At 50.0% G+C, this 21119-nt stretch overlaps 1 pseudogene; it reads left to right on the top strand.

Annotated features, from left to right (window-relative positions):
• Positions 1-21119, top strand: part of LOC135570146 (LIM domain only protein 3-like) — a 41681-nt pseudogene that overhangs the window by 1049 nt on the left and 19513 nt on the right.

Below are 21119 nucleotides of genomic sequence, written 5' to 3'. Positions count from 1 at the left end.
GGCCTAACAGTCCCTGGTAATGGTGCTGATCAGTGATAGTCTGGTCTAAGACCTGTCCTGATCAGTGATAGTCTGTGTCTGATCAGTCATTCTGTGATCAGTAGATAGTCTGGTCTAACAGTCCCTGATCAGTGATATCTGTAGGGCTGTGTTGATGCTAACAGTCCCTGATCATGTAGATCAGTCTGGTCTAACAGTCCCTGATCAGAGATCGTCTGGTCTAACAGTCAGGTAATGGTGATCAGAGATCTCTGGCCTAACAGTCCCTGATCAGAGATCGTCTGGTCTAACAGTCCTGGTTGATGCAGATCAGACAGTCTGGCCTGTCCCTGATCAGTGATAGTCTGGTCTAACAGTCCCTGATCAGAGATAGTCTGGTCTAAGTCCCTGAGTCCTCTCCTGGGTCTCAGAGATCATCTGGTGTCTACAGTGTTCTGATGATCAGAGATCTATCATCTGGTCTAACAGTCCCTGATCAGAGATCGTCTGGTCTAACAGTCCCTGATCAGAGATCCCTGTCAGAGATCCCCTGTCTAACAGTCCCTGATCAGAGATAGTCTGGTCTAACAGTCCCTGATCAGAGATGTCTGGGGTAACAGTCCCTGATCAGAGATAGTCTGGTCCTAACAGTCCCTGATCAGAGATCGTCTGGTCTAACAGTCCCTGATCAGAGATCCCAGTCTGGCCTAACAGTCCCTGATCAGAGATCGTCTGGTCTAACAGTCCTGATCAGAGATCGTCTGGTCTAACAGTCCCTGATCAGAGATCGTCTGGTCTAACAGTCCCTGATCAGGAATCCTGATCAGAGATAGTCTGGTCTAACAGTCCCTGATCAGAGATCGTCTGGTCTAACAGTCCCTGATCAGGATGTTTGGGGTAACAGTCCCTGATGCCTGAGTCCCTGATCAGCTGATCCCAGCCTTTCCTAACAGTCCCTGGTTGTTTGGGGTGACAGACTGTCTGGCCTAACAGTCCCTGATCAGAGATCTCTGGTCTAACAGTCCCTGGGAACTCAGAGATCCCAGCCTTTCCTCCTGTCTCCTCCGTCTTTGGGGTAACAGTCCCTGATCAGAGATCGTCTGGTCTAACAGTCCCTGATCAGAGATCGTCTGGTCTAACAGTCCCTGATCAGAGATCCCAGTCTGGTCTAACAGTCCCTGGTAATGGTGCTGATCAGAGATAGTTTAAGAAAAGTTGATATAATAGAGATCTCCCACTGACCACAAACTGTTTAAATCAGGGAATGTTCTGCAGTCTGTCATTTGTCAACGTGTTGTGACGTGGAATCAGTGGATTTGGATTTGAGAAAGAAGTAATCGATTTACACTGTTGTTTTGTGGGTAATATTTCACCAGGGTTACATTTGAGTCAGCAGACTCTCTTATCCAGAGAGACTTACAGTAGTCAGTAATTTAGCTGATTCTCTTATCCAGAGGCTTGACTGACAGTAGTGAGTCATTTAACAGACTCTCTTATCCAGAGAGTCTGACAGTAGTCATTTAGCTGATTCTCTTATCCAGAGAGACTTACCTGGGAGTCATTTAACAGAGATCGTCTTCTAACAGTCCCTGGTAAGAGACTGACAGTAGTCTGGTCAGTCCCTTATCAGTGATAGTTACAGTAGGGAGTCATTTAACAGTCCTCTGATCAGAGATAGTCTGGTCTTTAACAGTCCCTGATCAGAGATCTGAGTCATTTACAGTCCCTGATCAGAGATTACTGGTCATTTACAGTTCTCTTATCAGAGAGACTTGGTCTAACAGTCCCTGATCAGAGATAGTCTGGCCTAACAGTCCCTGATCAGAGAGACTTACAGTAGTGGTCATTTAACAGTGATTCAGAGATCTTATCAGAGATGGTCTGGTCTAACAGTCCCTGATCAGAGAGTCTGGTCTAACAGTCCCTGATCAGAGATCATTTAGCTGATTCTCTGATCAGAGATCGTCTTGCCTAACAGTCCCTGATCAGAGTCATTTAACAGTCCCTGATCAGAGATAGTCTGGTCTAACAGTCCCTGATCAGAGATGGGCCTAACAGTCCCTGATCAGAGATAGTTGGCCAACAGTCCCTGATCAGAGATTCTGGTCTAACAGTCCCTGGTCATGGTGCTGATCAGGATAGTCTGCCTAACAGTCCCTGATCAGAGATCGTCTGGTCTAGGTACAGTCCCTGGTAATGGTTGATCAGAGTGGTTAGATAGTCTGGCCTAACAGTGGTTCAGAGATTCTAGCCTAACAGTGGTTGGTAATGGTGCTGATCCTGTGGTTAGAGGCAGGTAGCCTGAGGCAGGTAGCCTAGTGGTTGATCAGAGAGCCTGGTGGTTAGCAGGTAGCCTCCCTTAGAGGCAGTCTGGCCTAACAGTCCCTGATCAGAGATAGTCTGGTCTAACAGTAAGGCTGATCCTAGTGGTTAGGGCAGGTCCCCTGGTTAGAGATCGCTGGTCTAACCTAGTCCCTTAGGTGCTGATCAGAGATAGTTTAAGAAACCTAGTGGTTAATAGAGATCTCCTAGGTGACCTAGTGGTTTAGATAGGTTGGTTAGAGGCAGGTTAAAGCCTAGTGGTTAGTGTAGCCTGTTAGCGTCCTGGTGGTTAGAGGCAGGTAGCCTGGTGCTAGCCTAGAGAGCAGGTAGAGCAGGTAGCCTAGTGGTTTATCCTCAGGTTAGGGCAGGTTAATCAGTTCCTGGTGGTTAGAGGTAGCCTGAGTGGTTGAGAAGTAGGTTTACACTGTTGGTTTGAGGGTAATATTTAGAGGCAGCAGGGTTAGCATTTGGTGGTTAGAGGCAGGTAGCCTGAGTGGTTACAGTAGTCAGTAATTTAGCTGATTCTTTATCCAGGTAGCCTGACAGTGGTTAGAGTCAGGTAGCCTCTCTGGTATCCAGAGAGACTGAGGTAGCCTTTGGTTGATTCTCTTAGCCAGAGGTTACAGTAGAGGCAGGTAGCCCAGTGGTTAGGGCAGGTAGCCTAGTGGTTAGAGGCAGGTAGCCTAGTGGTTAGAGGCAGGTAGCCTAGTGGTTAGAGGCAGGTAGCCTAGTGGTTAGAGGCAGGTAGCCTAGTGGTTAGAGGCAGGTAGCCTAGTGGTTAGAGGCAGGTAGCCTAGTGGTTAGAGCGTTGGACTAGAAACCGACAGGTTGTTAGATCGAATCCCCCGAGCTGACAAGGTAAAAATCTGTCGTTCTGCCCCTGAACAAGGCAGTTAACCCACTGTTCCTAGGCCAGTTAACCCACTGTTCCTAGGCCAGTTAACCCACTGTTCCTAGGCCAGTTAACCCACTGTTCCTAGGCCAGTTAACCCACTGTTCCTAAACCAGTTAACCCGCTGTTCCTAGACCAGTTAACCCACTGTTCCTAGGCCAGTTAACCCACTGTTCCTAAACCAGTTAACCCACTGTTCCTAGACCAGTTAACCCACTGTTCCTAGGCCAGTTAACCCACTGTTCCTAGGCCAGTTAACCCACTGTTCCTAGACCAGTTAACCCACTGTTCCTAGACCAGTTAACCCACTGCTCCTAGACCAGTTAACCCACTGTTCCTAGACCAGTTAACCCACTGTTCCTAGACCAGTTAACCCACTGTTCCTAGACCAGTTAACCCACTGTTCCTAGACCAGTTAACCCACTGTTCCTAGACCAGTTAACCCACTGTTCCCCTGTAGGCCGTCATTGTAAATAATAATTTGTTCTTAACTGACTTGCCTAGTTAAATAAAGGTTAAATACTGTCCCAATGCTCTTAACTGCTAGGTCATCACGGTAACCAATTTTCAACATAGACAAACCTAGTATAAAATATGTTGAATTTGTGCCTTTAAAACAACGTCAGATCTACAAAGTAATATCCACTATAGGATTTTTTTTAAACAAGAGGCTGGACAGCGCCTCCTACTGCAGAGATCATCTATCTACAGCCATCCATTCTCCCATCCAGGGGTTTATCCAAACCCAGCCTTTCTTAGCTGGGATGTTCGTCACTGACAATTACCAATGTGTTAACGTGAGAATGATTGCTGAGACATCTCCACTTGATTAGATTCACTGTTGCTATCAAAGTTATTCTAAAGTGTAGGTTCAACAGAGCAAATGGAATGTAAACCGTACTGTATCAATCACACAGCATCTACGAGGCTCCGTACTGTATCAATCACACAGCATCTACGAGGCTCCGTACTGTATCTATCACACAGCATCTACGAGGCTCCGTACTGAATCAATCACACAGCATCTACGAGGCTCCGTACTGTATCAATCACACAGCATCTACGAGGCTCCGTACTGTATCAATCACACAGCATCTACGAGGCTCCGTACTGTATCAATCACACAGCATCTACGAGGCTCCGTACTGTAGCTATCACACAGCATCTACGAGGCTCCGTACTGAATCAATCACACAGCATCTACGAGGCTCAATCACACAGCATCTACGAGGCTCCGTACTGTATCAATCACACAGCATCTACGAGGCTCCGTACTGTATCAATCACACAGCATCTACGAGGCTCCAATCACACAGTACTGTATCAATCACACAGCATCTACGAGGCTCCGTACTGTATCAATCACACAGCATCTAATCATCAATCACACAGCATCTACGAGGCTCCGTACTGTATCAATCACACAGCATCTACGAGGCTCCGTACTGTATCAATCACACAGCATCTACGAGGCGAGGCTCCGTACTGTATCAATCACACAGCATCTACGAGGCTCCGTCTGTATCAATCACACAGCATCTACGAGGCTCCGTACTGTATCAATCACACAGCATCTACGAGGCTCCGTACTGTATCAATCACACAGCATCTATCAATCAATCACACAGCATCTACGAGGCTCCGTACTGTATCAATCACACAGCATCTACGAGGCACTGTATCAATCACACAGCATCTACGAGGCTCCGTACTGTATCAATCACACAGCATCTACGAGGCTCCGTACTGTATCAATCACACAGCATCTACGAGGCTCCGTACTGTATCAATCACACAGCATCTACGAGGCTCCGTACTGTATCAATCACACAGCATCTACGAGGCTCCGTACTGTATCAATCACACAGCATCTACGAGGCTCCGTACTGTATCTATCACACAGCATCTACGAGGCTCCGTACTCTTATCAATCACGCATATTTAGGCCTGTACAGCATTAGGGAAGTCATCAACAGCTGTTGTTTCAGGTTCAGTCCAGGATTCATCTGAAACTAGACAAAACATATTGACCCAGGCTTTCAAGATGTGTTTAGGAACACATTTAGAAATAGGATTCAATCAAATCAAACTGTATTTCAAGACAGTTTTTAACCAGAAGTTAAAGAATGGGATGAAGCCAGTGTTTCAGATGGAAGTATCCAACCAGAAGTTAAAGAATGGGATGAAGCCAGTGTTTCAGATGGAACTATCCAACCAGAAGTTAAAGAATGGGATGAAGCCAGTGGTTCAGATGGAACTATCCAACCAGAGGTTAAAGAATGGGATGAAGCCAGTGGTTCAGATGGAACTATCCAACCAGAAGTTAAAGAATGGGATGAAGCCAGTGGTTCAGATGGAACTATCCAACCAGAAGTTAAAGAATGGGATGAAGCCAGTGGTTCAGATGGAACTATCCAACCAGAAGTTAAAGAATGGGATGAAGCCAGTGGTTCAGATGGAACTATCAACCAGAAGTTAAAGAATGGGATGAAGCCAGTGGTTCAGATGGAACTATCCAACCAGAAGTTAAAGAATGGGATGAAGCCAGTGGTTCAGATGGAACTATCCAACCAGAAGTTAAAGAATGGGATGAAGCCAGTGGTTCAGATGGAACTTTCCAACCAGAAGTTAAAGAATGGGATGAAGCCAGTGGTTCAGATGGAACTATCCAACCAGAAGTTAAAGAATGGGATGAAGCCAGTGTCTCAGATGGAACTATCCAACCAGAAGTTAAAGAATGGGATGAAGCCAGTGGTTCAGATGGAACTATCCAACCAGAAGATAAAGAATGGGATGAAGCCAGTGTCTCAGATGGAACTATCCAACCAGAAGTTAAAGAATGGGATGAAGCCAGTGACTCAGATGGAACTATCCAATCAGAAGTTAAAGAATGGGATGAAGCCAGTGGTTCAGATGGAACTATCCAATCAGAAGTTAAAGAATGGGATGAAGCCAGTGGTTCAGATGGAACTATCCAAGTAGTAGATACATCTCCTTTAAATGTTCATATCTGGCTGCGTTGACAACCAAACACAATTCAATATTGTGAGGGAGATAGAGGGAGATATAGAGATAGAGGGAGATATAGAGATAGGGGGAGATATAGAGATAGGGGGAGATATAGAGATAGAGGGAGGGGGAGAGATAGAGGGAGAGATAGATGGAGATAGAGGGAGAGATAGCGATAGAGGGAGGGAGAGAGATAGAGGGAGAGATAGATGGAGATAGAGGGAGAGATAGAGATAGAGGGAGGGAGAGAGATAGAGGGAGAGATAGATGGAGATAGAGGGAGAGATAGCGATAGAGATAGAAGGAAAGATAGATATAGAGGAAGAGATAGAGCTAGAGGGAGAGATGGAGATAGAGATAGAGGGGGAGATAGAGGATGAGATAGAGATAGAGGGAGAGGATGAGATAGAGGGAGAGGGGAGATAGAGATAAAGGGGATATAGAGATAGAGGGAGATAGAGGGAGAGGATGAGATAGAGATAGAGAGGAGATAGAGGGAGAGGGGAGATAGAGATAAAGGGAGATAGAGGGAGAGATGGAGGGAGATAGAGGGAGAGGATGAGATAGAGATAAAGGGAGATCGAGGGAGAGGGGAGATAGAGGGAGAGGATGAGATAGAGATAGAGGGGAGATAGAGGGAGAGATAGAGGTAGTTCTAAACAGAGTTCTAAATCTCCTTATACTGCCACTTGCCGTCTCGTCTTATGTATCTGACCTGGGCTGAACAAGTCTTCCTTCTCTCTCTTACAAGCAGAGATGCACTAATGTGACACAGTCAGACTGTACATCTGTTACCTTGGCAACCCAGAGATGATGAGAGTACTCAGCACTGCAACACTGCAATTACTGCAATTACATAGCACTGCAATTACACACACACACACACACACACACACACACACACACACACACACACACACACACACACACACACACACACACACACACACACACACACACACACACACACACACACACACACAGTCCCTAACCCCCTAACCATAACTCCTAACCCAACACCTAACTTCAACCCCAAAAGCCTAAAACTAACTATTAAGACAAAAATAGCATTTTAATTCATTCAGGACATGGAAAAAAGTCCAGACTTTTCAAAATTGTTTTTGTTTTCCGACCTTGTCAAGACATTCTGGTCTGAATAAGGCAGGAAAACATACACAACACAACACACACACACACACACACGTATTTTTTGTACTTATTTTGTACATAATGTTGCCACTACCGTCTCTTATGACTGAAAATAACTTCTAGACATCAGGACTGTGATTACTCACCACGGACTGGCAGAATCCTTTTTTCCCTTTCACCACTCTGACGAGCCAGAAGAGAAGGATATACTGCTTCCTCGGGAACAGGCCCCGATCTGCGTGAAGAGGAGGCGGAGACACAGGGGTCGAAGAGCGGGCTGCCTTCTGAGAATTCGTAGACGATCGAATAAACCCCCACTTCTCTCCATTCTGCTAGCAAACGTGCAATCTTTGGTGAATAAACTCGACGACCAACGCGGAAGATTAAACTGCGAACGGGACATTGAAAACTGTAACATCTTATGCTTCACGGACTCGTGGCTGATAAGTGCATCGAGGACGTCGTCCCCACAGTGACAGTTTGGATGGCTCCATCTGAGCTGAGTCTGGCTTTAATTCTAGTTTGTCAACTAATTAACAATTGATTGGATTCACGTCTCCATGTCAACCAATTTTTTTTACCCCAACCAGAAGCCATGGATTACAGGCAACATCCACACTGAGCTAAAGGCTAGAGCTGCTGCTTTCAAGGAGCGGGACTCTAACCCAGAAGCTTATAGGAAATCTCGCTATGCCCACCGACGAACCATCAAACAGGCAAAGCTTCAAAACAGGACTAAGATCGAATCGTACTACACCGGCTCTGACTCTCGTCGGATGTGGTCGGATGTGGCAGGGCTTGCAAACTATTACAGACTACAAAGGGAAGCACAGCCGAGAGCTGCCCAGTGACATGAGCCTACCAGGCGAGCTAAACTACTTCTATGCTCGCTTCGAGGCAAATAACACTGAAACATGCATGAGAGCACCAGCTGTTCTGGAAGACTGTGTGAGTAAGACCTTTAGAGTAAGACCTTTAGACAGGTAAACATTCACAAGGCCGCAGGTACAGACGGATTACCAGGACACATACTCAGAGCATGCGCTGACCAACTGGCAAGTGTTGTCACTGACATTTTCAACCTCTCCCTGTCCGATACCAACATGTTTTAAGCAGACCACCATAGTGCTTGGGCCCAAGAACACTAAGGTAACCTGCCTAAATGACTTCCGACCCGTAGCACTTACATCTGTTACCATGAAGTGCTTTGAAAGGCTGGTCATGGCTCACATCAACACCTTGATCCCAGAAACGCTAGACCCACTCCAATTTGCATACCGCCCTCACAGATCCACAGATGTTGCAATCTCTATTGCCCTCCGCACTGCCCTCTCCCACCTGGACAAAAGGAACACCTACGTGAGAATGATATTCATTGACTACAACTCAGCGTTCAACACCATAGTGCCCTCAAAGCTCATTAATAAGCTAAGGACCCTGGGACTAAACACCTCCCTCTGCAACTGGATCCTGGACTTCCTGTCGGGCCACCCCCAGGTGGTAAGGGTAGGTAACAACACATCCGCCATGCTGATCCTCAACACAGGGGCCCCTCAGGGGTGCGTGCTCAGTCCCATCCTGTGCTCCCTGTTCTCTCATGACTGCACGGCCAGGTACGACTCCAACACCATCATTAAATTTGCAGATGACACAACAGTGGTAGGCCTGATCACCGACAATGATGAGACAGCCTATAGGGAGGAGGTCGGAGACCTGGCAATGTGATGCCAGGACAAAAACATCTCCCTCAACGAGACAAAGGAGATGATTGTGGACTACAGGAAAAAGAGGACCGAGCACGCCCCCATTCTCATCGACGGGGCTGCAGTGGAGCAGGTTGAGCAGGTTGTTCCTTGGTGTCCACATCACCAACAAACTAACATGGTCCAAGCACACCAAGACTGGGCACGACAAAACCTATTCCCCCTCAGGAGAATGAAAAGATTTGACATGGGTCCTCCGATCCTTAAAAGGTTCTACAGCTGCACCATCGAGAGCATCCTGACTGGTTGCATCACTGCCTGGAACGGCAACTGCTCGGCCTCCGACCGTGAGGCACTATAGAGGGTAGTGCGTACGGTCCTGTACATCACCGGGACCAAGCTTCCTGCCATCCAGGAACTCTATACCAGGCGGTGTCAGAGGGAGGCCCTAAAAATTGTCAAAGTCTCCAGCCACCCTAGTCATTAGAATGTTCTCTCTGCTACCGCACGGTACCAGAGTTCCAAGTCTAGGTCCAAGAGGCTTCTAAAACAGCTTCTACCCCCAAGCGATAAGACTCCTGAACATCTAATCAAATGGCTACCCAGACTATTAGCATTGCCCCCTCCTCTTTACACCACTGCTACTCTCTGTTGTCATCTATGCATAGTCACTTTAATAACTCTACCAACATGTACATATTACCTCAACTAACTGGTGCCCCCACACATTGAATCTGTACCGGTACCCCCTGTATATAGTCTCGCTATTGTTATTTTACTGCTGCTCTTTAATTACTGGTTACTTTTATCTCTTATTCTTATCCATATTTTTTTAACTGCATTGTTGGTTAGCGGCTCGTAGGAAACCTTTTCACTGTAAGGATTACACCTGTTGTATTTGGTGCATATGAGTAATACACTGGTGTTTTATTTGACTCTCTCTCTCTCTCTCTCTGTCTCTCTCTCTCTCTCTGTCTCTCTTTCTCTCTCTCTCTCTCTCTCTCTCTCTCTCTCTCTCTCTCTCTCTCTCTCTCTCTCTGTCTCTCTCTCTCTCTCTCTCCTGTCTCTCTCTCTCTCTCTCTCTCTCTCTCTCTCTCTCTCTCTCTCTCTCTCTCTCTCCTGTCTCTCTCTCTCTCTGTCTCTCTCTCTCTGTCTCTCTCTCCTGTCTCTCTCTCTCTCTCTCTCTCTCTGTCTCTCTCTCTCTCTCTCTCTCTCTCTCTCTCTCTGTCTCTCTCTCTCTCTCTGTCTCTCTCTCTCTCTCTCTCTCTCTGTCTCTCTCTCTCTCTCTCTCTCCCTGTCTCTCTCTCTGTCTCCCTGTCTCTCTCTCTCTCTCTCTCTCTCTCTCTCTCTCTCTCTCTGTCTCTCTCTCTCTCTCTCTCTCTCTCTCTCTCTCTCTCTCTCTCTCTCTGTCTCTCTCTCTCTCTCTCTCTCTCTCTCTCTCTCTCTCTGTCTCTCTCTCCTGTCTCTCTCTCTCTCTCTCTCTCTCTCTCTCTCTCTCTCTCTCTCTGTCTCTCTCTCCCTGTCTCTCTCTCCCTGTCTCTCTCTCTCTGTGTCTCTCTCTCTCTCTCTCTCCCTCTCTCTCTCTCTCTGTCTCTCTCTCTCTCTGTCTCTCTCTCCCTGTCTCTCTCTCTCTGTCTATCTCTCTGTCTCTCTCTCTCTCTCTCTCTCTGTCTCTCTCCTGTCTCTCTCTGTCTCTCTCTCTGTCTCTCTCTCCCTGTCTCTCTCTCTCTGTCTCTCTCTCCCTTTCTCTCTCTCCCTGTCTCTCTCACTGTCTCTCTCACTCTCTCTCTCTCTCTCTCTCTCTCTCTCTCCTGTCTCTCTCTCTGTCTCTCTCTCTCTCTCCATGTCTCTCTCTGTCTCTCTCTCCCTGTCTCTCTCTCTCTGTCTCTCTCTCCCTTTCTCTCTCTCCCTGTCTCTCTCACTGTCTCTCTCTCTCTCTCTCTCTCTCTCTCTCTCTCTCTCTCTCTGTCTCTCTCTCCCCCTCTCTCTCTCTCTCTCTCTCTCTCTCTCTCTCTCTCTCTCTCTCTCTCTCTCTCTCTCTCTCAAGCATGTAGTCGTTCCACCTCACATAGAGAAAGTAGAAAGTAGCAGCAACAGGATTGATAAGGTTGTGTCAGACAGGAGGGATTGTAGCCTGTGCTTTTCTGGCAACAGAACATGAAGAGAGAGGCGATATGCTACAGCTACTACATTCATCCGTTTCCCAAACGCTCTGTCATCGGATCGACGGAGAATCCATTTGTCAGCGAGCGAAGTGACGATGCATTATCTCTCTCTAAACACACACACACACGCGCACACATATATACAGAAACATACGCACACATTCTCAATTAAACAGTTTCTCTCGCACACACACACAAACAAACACATCCACAAGAACCTACACACTACTGTACTAGTCCTCCTGACAACTGTACTAGTCCTCCTGACTACTGTACTAGTCCTCCTGACAACTGTACTAGTCCTCCTGACTACTGTACTAGTCCTCCTGACTACTGTACTAGTCCTCCTGACAACTGTACTAGTCCTCCTGACTACTGTACTAGTCCTCCTGACTACTGTACTAGTCCTCCTGACTAGTCCCCCTGACTACTGTACTAGTCCCCCTGACTACTGTACTAGTCCTCCTGACTACTGTACTAGTCCTCCTGACTACTGTACTAGTCCTCCTGACTACTGTACTAGTCCTCCTGACTACTGTACTAGTCCTCCTGACTACTGTACTAGTCCTCCTGACTACTGTACTAGTCCTCCTGACTACTGTACTAGTCCTCCTGACTACTGTACTAGTCCTCCTGACTACTGTACTAGTCCTCCTGACTACTGTACTAGTCCTCCTGACTACTGTACTAGTCCTCCTGACTACTGTACTAGTCCCCCTGACTACTGTACTAGTCCTCCTGACTACTGTACTAGTCCTCCCTGACTACTGTACTAGTCCTCCTGACTACTGTACTAGTCCTCCTGACTACTGTACTAGTCCTCCTGACTACTGTACTAGTCCTCCTGACTACTGTACTAGTCCTCCTGACTACTGTACTAGTCCTCCTGACTACTGTACTAGTCCTCCTGACTACTGTACTAGTCCTCCTGACTACTGTACTAGTCCTCCTGACTACTGTACTAGTCCCCCTGACTACTGTACTAGTCCTCCTGACTACTGTACTAGTCCTCCTGACTACTGTACTAGTCCTCCTGACTACTGTACTAGTCCTCCTGACTACTGTACTAGTCCTCCTGACTACTGTACTAGTCCTCCTGACTACTGTACTAGTCCTCCTGACAACTGTACTAGTCCCCCTGACTACTGTCTAGTCCCCTCTGACTACTGTACTAGTCCTCCTGACTACTGTACTAGTCCTCCTGACTACTGTACTAGTCCTCCTGACTACTGTACTAGTCCTCCTGACTACTGTACTAGTCCTCCTGACTACTGTACTAGTCCTCCTGACTACTGTACTAGTCCTCCTGACTACTGTACTAGTCCTCCTGACTACTGTACTAGTCCTCCTGACTACTGTACTAGTCCTCCTGACTACTGTACTAGTCCTCCTGACTACTGTACTAGTCCCCCTAACTACTGTACTAGTCCCCCTAACTACTGTACTAGTCCCCCTGACTACTGTCTAGTCCCCTCTGACTACTGTACTAGTTCTCCTGACTACTGTACTAGTCCTCCTGACTACTGTACTAGTCCCCCTGACTACTGTACTAGTCCTCCTGACTACTGTCTAGTCCCCTCTGACTTCTGTACTAGTCCTCCTGACTACTGTACTAGTCCTCCTGACTACTGTACTAGTCCTCCTGACTACTGTACTAGTCCCCCTGACTACTGTCTAGTCCCCTCTGACTACTGTTCTAGTCCCCCTGACTACTGTACTAGTCCTCCTGACTACTGTTCTAGTCCTCCTGACTACTGTACTAGTCCCCCTGACTACTGTACTAGTCCTCCTGACTACTGTACTAGTCCTCCTGACTACTGTACTAGTCCCCCTGACTACTGTTCTAGTCCTCCTGACTACTGTACTAGTCCCCCTGACTACTGTACTAATCCTCCTGACTACTGTACTAATCCTCCTGACCACTGTACTAGTCCCCCTGACTACTGTACTAGTCCCCCTGACTACTGTACTAGTCCCCCTGACTACTGTACTAATCCCCCTGACTACTGTACTAATCCTCCTGACTACTGTACTAGTCCCCCTGACTACTGTACTAGTCCCCTTGACTACTGTACTAATCCCCCTGACTACTGTACTAGTCCTCCTGGGTCTGACTACTGTACTAGTCCCCCTGACTACTGTACTAGTCCCCCTGACTACTGTACTAATCCCCCTGACTACTGTACTAATCCTCCTGACTACTGTACTAGTCCCCCTGACTACTGCACTAGTCCTCCTGACTACTGTACTAATCCTCCTGACTACTGTACTAGTCCCCCTGACTAATGTACTAGTCATCCTGACTACTGTACTAGTCCCCCTGGGTCTGACTACTGTACTAGTCCCCCTAACTACTGTACTAGTCCCCCTGACTACTGTACTAGTCCCCCTGGGTCTAACTACTGTACTAGTCCCCCTGACTACTGTACTAGTCCCCCTGACTACTGTACTAGTCCTCCTGACTACTGACCTGTCCCCCTGACTACTGTACTAGTCCCCCTGACTACTGTACTAGTCCTCCTGACTACTGTACTAGTCCTCCTGACTACTGTACTAGTGCTCCTGACCACTGTACTAGTCCTCCTGACTACTGTACTAGTCCTCCTGACTACTGTACTAGTCCCCCTGACTACTGTACTAGTCCTCCTGACTACTGTACTAGTCCTCCTGACTACTGTACTAGTTCTCCTGACCACTGTACTAGTCCCCCTGACTACTGTACTAGTCCTCCTGACTACTGTACTAATCCTCCTGACTACTGTACTAGTCCTCCTGACTACTGTACTAGTCCTCCTGACTACTGTACTAATCCTCCTGACTACTGTACTAGTCCCCCTGACTACTGTACTAGTCCTCCTGACTACTGTACTAGTCCTCCTGACTACTGTACTAGTCCCCCTGACTACTGTACTAATCCTCCTGACTACTGTACTAGTCCCCCTGACTACTGTACTAGTCCTCCTGACTACTGTACTAGTCCGCCTGACTACTGTACTAGTCCCCCTGACTACTGTACTAATCCTCCTGGCTACTGTACCAGTCCTCCTGGGTCTGACTACTGTACTAGTCTTCCTGACTACTGTACTAGTCCTCCTGACTACTGTACTAATCCTCCTGACTACTGTACTAGTCCCCCTGACTAATGTACTAGTCATCCTGACTACTGTACTAGTCCCCCTGGGTCTGACTACTGTACTAGTCCCCCTAACTACTGTACTAGTCCCCCTGACTACTGTACTAGTCCCCCTGGGTCTAACTACTGTACTTGTCCCCCTGACTACTGTACTAGTTCCCCTGCCTACTGTACTAGTCCCCCTGACTACTGTACTAGTCCTCCTGACTACTGTACTTTTCCTCCTGACTACTGTACTAGTCCCCCTGACCACTGTACTAGTCCTCCTGGGTCTGACTACTGTACTAGTCCTCCTGACTACTGTACTAGTCCCCCTGACTACTGTACTAGTCCTCCTGACTACTGTACTAGTCCTCCTGACTACTGTACTAGTCCTCCTGGGTCTGACTACTGTACTAGTCCCCCTGACTACTGTACTAGTCCTCCTGACTACTGTACTAGTCCTCCTGACTAATGTTCTAGTCCTCCTGACTACTGTACTAGTCCCCCTGACTACTGTACTAGTCCTCCTGACTACTGTACTAGTCCCCCTGACTACTGTACTAGTCCTCCTGACTACTGTACTAGTCCTCCTGACTACTGTACTAGTCCCCCTGACTACTTTACTAGTCCTCCTGACTACTGTTCTAGTCCCCTCTGACTACTGTACTAGTCCTCCTGACTACTGTACTAGTCCCCTAACTACTGTACTAGTCCCCTGACTACTGTACTAGTCCTCCTGACTACTGTACTAGTCCCCCTGACTACTGTACTAGTCCCCCTGACTACTGCACTAGTCCTCCTGACTAATGTTCTAGTCCTCCTGACAACTGTACTAGTCCCCCTGACTAATGTACTAGTCATCCTGACTACTGTACTAGTCCCCCTGGGTCTGACTACTGTACTAGTCCCCTAACTACTGTACTAGTCCCCTGACTACTGTACTAGTCCCCTGGGTCTAACTACTGTACTTGTCCCCCTGACTACTGTACTAGTTCCCCTGCCTACTGTACTAGTCCCCCTGACTACTGTACTAGTCCTCCTGACTACTGTACTTTTCCTCTTGACTACTGTACTAGTCCCCCTGACCACTGTACTAGTCCTCCTGGGTCTGACTACTGTACTAGTCCCCCTAACTACTGTACTAGTCCCCCTGACTACTGTACTAGTCCCCCTGGGTCTAACTACTGTACTTGTCCCCCTGACTACTGTACTAGTTCCCCTGCCTACTGTACTAGTCCCCCTGACTACTGTACTAGTCCTCCTGACTACTGTACTAGTCCTCCTGACTACTGTACTAGTCCTCCTGGGTCTGACTACTGTACTAGTCCCCCTGACTACTGTACTAGTCCTCCTGACTACTGTACTAGTCCTCCTGACTAATGTTCTAGTCCTCCTGACTACTGTACTAGTCCCCCTGACTACTGTACTAGTCCTCCTGACTACTGTACTAGTCCCCCTGACTACTGTACTAGTCCTCCTGACTACTGTACTAGTCCTCCTGACTACTGTACTAGTCCCCCTGACTACTTTACTAGTCCTCCTGACTACTGTTCTAGTCCCCTCTGACTACTGTACTAGTCCTCCTGACTACTGTACTAGTCCCCCTAACTACTGTACTAGTCCCCCTGACTACTGTACTAGTCCTCCTGACTACTGTACTAGTCCCCCTGACTACTGTACTAGTCCCCCTGACTACTGCACTAGTCCTCCTGACTAATGTTCTAGTCCTCCTGACAACTGTACTAGTCCCCCTGACTAATGTACTAGTCATCCTGACTACTGTACTAGTCCCCCTGGGTCTGACTACTGTACTAGTCCCCCTAACTACTGTACTAGTCCCCCTGACTACTGTACTAGTCCCCCTGGGTCTAACTACTGTACTTGTCCCCCTGACTACTGTACTAGTTCCCCTGCCTACTGTACTAGTCCCCCTGACTACTGTACTAGTCCTCCTGACTACTGTACTTTTCCTCTTGACTACTGTACTAGTCCCCCTGACCACTGTACTAGTCCTCCTGGGTCTGACTACTGTACTAGTCCTCCTGACTACTGTACTAGTCCCCCTGACTACTGTACTAGTCCTCCTGACTACTGTACTAGTCCTCCTGACTACTGTACTAGTCCTCCTGGGTCTGACTACTGTACTAGTCCCCCTGACTACTGTACTAGTCCTCCTGACTACTGTACTAGTCCTCCTGACTAATGTTCTAGTCCTCCTGACTACTGTACTAGTCCCCCTGACTACTGTACTAGTCCTCCTGACTACTGTACTAGTCCCCCTGACTACTGTACTAGTCCTCCTGACTACTGTACTAGTCCCCCTGACTACTGTACTAGTCCTCCTGACTACTGTACTAGTCCTCCTGACTACTGTACTAGTCCCCCTGACTACTTTACTAGTCCTCCTGACTACTGTTCTAGTCCCCTCTGACTACTGTACTAGTCCTCCTGACTACTGTACTAGTCCCCCTAACTACTGTACTAGTCCCCCTGACTACTGTACTAGTCCTCCTGACTACTGTACTAGTCCCCCTGACTACTGTACTAGTCCTCCTGACTACTGCACTAGTCCTCCTGACTAATGTTCTAGTCCTCCTGACAACTGTACTAGTCCCCCTGACTAATGTACTAGTCATCCTGACTACTGTACTAGTCCCCTGGGTCTGACTACTGTACTAGTCCTCCTGACTACTGTACTAGTCCTCCTGACTACTGTTCTAGTCCCCCTGACTAACACATGTTAACATTGCCAAAGCAAGTGAGGTAGATATTATTAAAAAGTGAATAATATATTTACACCTGCATTGTTTGCTGTTTGGGGTTTTAGGCTGGGTTTCTGTACAGCACTTTGAGATATCAGCTGATGTACGAAGGGCTAAATTTGATTTGATTTGATTTGATTTGAAAATAAACAATAAAAATGTACAGTAAACATTACACATATAGAAGTTTAATACAAATAGTCTCCCTCCCTCCCTCCCTCCCTCCCTCCCTCCCTCCCTCCCTCTCTCCCTCCCTCCCTCCCTCCCTCTCTCCCTCCCTCCCTCCCTCCCTCCCTCCCTCCCTCCCTCCCTCCCTCTCTCTCTCCCTCCCTCCCTCCTCCCTCCCTCCCTCCCTCCCTCCCTCCCTCCCTCCCTCCCTCCCTCCCTCCCTCCCTCCCTCTCTCTCCCCCTCCCTCCCTCTCCTCTCCCTCCCTCCCTCCCTCCCTCCCTCTCTCTCTCTCTCCCTCCCTCCCTCCCTCTCCTCCCTCCCTCCCTCTCCCTCCCTCCCTCCCTCCCCTCCCTCCCTCCCTCCCTCCCTCCCTCTCTCTCTCTCTCTCCCCCTCCCTCCCTCCCTCCCTCCCTCCCTCCCTCCCTCCCTCCCTCCCTCCCTCCCTCCCTCCCTCCCTCCCTCCTCCCTCCCTCCCTCCCTCCCTCCCTCCCTCCCTCCCTCCCTCCCTCCCTCTCTCTCTCTCTCCCCTCCCTCCCTCCCTCCCTCCCTCCCTCCCTCCCTCCCTCTCTCCCTCCCTCCCTCCCTCCTCTCTCCCTCCCTTCCTCCCTCCCTCTCTCTCTCTCCCCCCTCCCTCCCCTCCCTCCCTCCCTCCCTCCCTCCCTCCCTCTCCTCCTCCCTCCCTCCCTCCCTCCCTCCCTCCCTCTCTCTCTCTCTCTCTCTCCCTCCCTCCCTCCCTCCCTCCCTCCCTCCCTCCCTCTCTCTCTCCCTCCCTCCCTCCATATCTAATCCATCTACCACACAACATAGAGAGAGATTTCTCTGAGGAGCGAGGTCAGAGAAATGTACCATCTGATAAACAGAAGATTTGTACTAAATGACAACCTTACTCCCTTTACAGTGCACTTCTACTTTGACTAGGACCCTTAAGGCTCTGGTGAAAAGTAGTGCAGTGTGAAGGGAAGAGGGTGCCATTTGGGAGGCAGCCAGAGTGAATGATAGCAGTTCACCAGAGGCTACATCGTGTAATTATCCCCTGCTCCTATTGGTCAGCCACTATACACACGTACAGGACACACCTGCCTAGACACGCACGCTCATATACACGGATCAGACGGTTAAATTGAGTACAATCAAGGATGTAAGCAACGCAGAGAAGTCCACCCTCCTCTTCTCCTCTCCCCCTCCCCTCCTGGGTAGAGGGGAGGCTGGGTAGAGGGGAGTCTGGGTAGAGGAGAGAGGGGAGGCTGGGTAGAGGGGAGGCTGGGAGGGGGAGAGAGGAGAGGCTGGGTAGAGGAGAGAGGGGAGGCTGGGTAGAGGGGAGGCTGGGTAGAGGAGAGAGAGGAGGCTGGGTAGAGGAGAGAGGGGAGGCTGGGTAGAGGGGAGGCTGGGTAGAGGAGAGAGGGGAGGCTGGGTAGAGGAGAGAGGGGAGGCTGGGTAGAGGGGAGGCTGGGTAGAGGAGAGAGGGGAGGCTGGGTAGAGAGTAGGGGGAGGCTGGGTAGAGGAGAGAATAGGAAGAGAGTAGAGGGGAGGCTGGGTAGAGAGTAGAGGGGAAGTCTCTCTCCTGTTAGCTGGGAGAAGACATCGTTCTGATCATGACCTGTTCCTGTAAATGTCACACAGTGGTTTTCCTCTTCGAAAGAAGCATGGAGACTAAGGACACTTGTTAAGATAGAAGATGAGTTAATATGACCAGTTAAGGTAACACTTTGCCAGGGTAAGTGAGAGGAATGATTCTCCACACAACATCTGACTTGTAATGGTCTGGAAGGAGGGTGATATGGGTCCTCTGACATTGTGTGTGATTGGCCACGCTCACACACCAGCGGCTCTACTGAGCCCAATACATGTCACTCTACTGTCCTCTTACAGAGCCTCACTCCAGTCAGCCAGCCAGCCAGTCAGCCAGTCAGCCAGCCAGCCAGCCAGTCAGCAAGCCAGTCAGCCAGTCAGTCAGCCAGTCAGCCAGCCAGTCAGCCAGGCAGGTATTCAGGCAGGCAGTCAGCCAGCCAGCCAGCCAGCCAGTCAGGTATTCAGGCAGGCAGTCATTCAGCCAGTCAGTCAGTCAGCCAGTCAGTCAGCCAGTCAGCCAGCCAGTCAGCCAGCCAGTCAGCCAGGCAGGTATTCAGGCAGGCAGTCAGCCAGCCAGCCAGCCAGCCAGCCAGCCAGCCAGTCAGGTATTCAGGCAGGCAATCATTCAGCCAGTCAGTCAGTCAGTCAGCCAGTCAGCCAGCCAGTCAGGTATTCAGCCAGTCAGTCAGCCAGTCAGCCAGCCAGCCAGTCAGGTATTCAGGCAGAAAGTCAGCCAGCCAGCCAGCCAGCCAGCCAGCCAGCCAGTCAGCCAGCCAGTCAGCTCCAAGACTGCAGACTGGAGACTATCAGCTCTGCTCTTCCCCTGCCCTGTCCCCCTCCCCTGCTGCAGACTGGAGACTATCAGCTCTGCCCTTCCCCTGCCCTGTCCCCCTCCCCTGCTGCAGACTGGAGACTATCAGCTCTGCCCTTCCCCTGCCCTGTCACCCTCCCCTGCTGCAGACTGGAGACTATCAGCTCTGCCCTTCCCCTGCCCTGTCACCCTCCCCTGCTGCAGACTGGAGACTATCAGCTCTGCCCTTCCCCTGCCCTGTCCCCCTCCCCTGCTGCAGACTGGAGACTATCAGCTCTGCTCTTCCCCTGCCCTGTCACCCTCCCCTGCTGCAGACTGGAGACTATCAGCTCTGCCCTTCCCCTGCCCTGTCCCCCTCCCCTGCTGCAGACTGGAGACTATCAGCTCTGCCCTTCCCCTGCCCTGTCCCCCTCCCCTGCTGCAGACTGGAGACTATCAGCTCTGCTCTTCCCCTGCCCTGTCCCCCTCCCCTGCTGCAGACTGGAGACTATCAGCTCTGCCCTTCCCCTGCCCTGTCACCCTCCCCTGCTGCAGACTGGAGACTATCAGCTCTGCTCTTCCCCTGCCCTGTCCCCCTCCCCTGCTGCAGACTGGAGACTATCAGCTCTGCACTTCCCCTGCCCTGTCCCCCTCCCCTGCTGCAGACTGGAGACTATCAGCTCTGCTCTTCCCCTGCCCTGTCCCCCTCCCCTGCTGCAGACTGGAGACTATCAGCTCTGCCCTTCCCCTGCCCTGTCCCCCCCCTGCTGCAGACTGGAGACTATCAGCTCTGCCCTTCCCCTGCCCTGTCACCCTCCCCTGCTGCAGACTGGAGACTATCAGCTCTGCCCTTCCCCTGCCCTGTCCCCCTCCCCTGCTGCAGACTGGAGACTATCAGCTCTGCTCTTCCCCTGCCCTGTCCCCCTCCCCTGCTGCAGACTGGAGACTATCAGCTCTGCCCTTCCCCTGCCCTGTCCCCCTCCCCTGCTGCAGACTGGAGACTATCAGCTCTGCCCTTCCCCTGCCCTGTCCCCCTCCCCTGCTGCAGACTGGAGACTATCAGCTCTGCCCTTCCCCTGCCCTGTCCCCTCCCCTGCTGCAGACTGGAGACTATCAGCTCTGCCCTTCCCCTGCCCTGTCCCCCTCCCCTGCTGCAGACTGGAGACTATCAGCTCTGCTCTTCCCCTGCCCTGTCCCCCTCCCCTGCTGCAGACTGGAGACTATCAGCTCTGCTCTTCCCCTGCCCTGTCCCCCTCCCCTGCTGCAGACTGGAGACTATCAGCTCTGCCCTTCCCCTGCCCTGTCCCCCTCCCCTGCTGCAGACTGGAGACTATCAGCTCTGCTCTTCCCCTGCCCTGTCCCCCTCCCCTGCTCCCAGCTGCTGTGCTGCAGCCTCTACGTTTGACCAGATTTTTACTATGAGGGCCCTGGTGAAACATAGTGCACTACATAGGGAATAGGGTATCGCCTGGGACTCCAGGACCCAGACCCAGAC

Source organism: Oncorhynchus nerka, unplaced genomic scaffold (genome assembly GCF_034236695.1).
Source record: "Oncorhynchus nerka isolate Pitt River unplaced genomic scaffold, Oner_Uvic_2.0 unplaced_scaffold_1082, whole genome shotgun sequence".
Taxonomy (NCBI): domain Eukaryota; kingdom Metazoa; phylum Chordata; class Actinopteri; order Salmoniformes; family Salmonidae; genus Oncorhynchus; species Oncorhynchus nerka.
The sequence above is the reverse complement of the archived record's forward strand: the minus strand, read 5'-3'. Positions and strand labels throughout refer to the sequence as shown.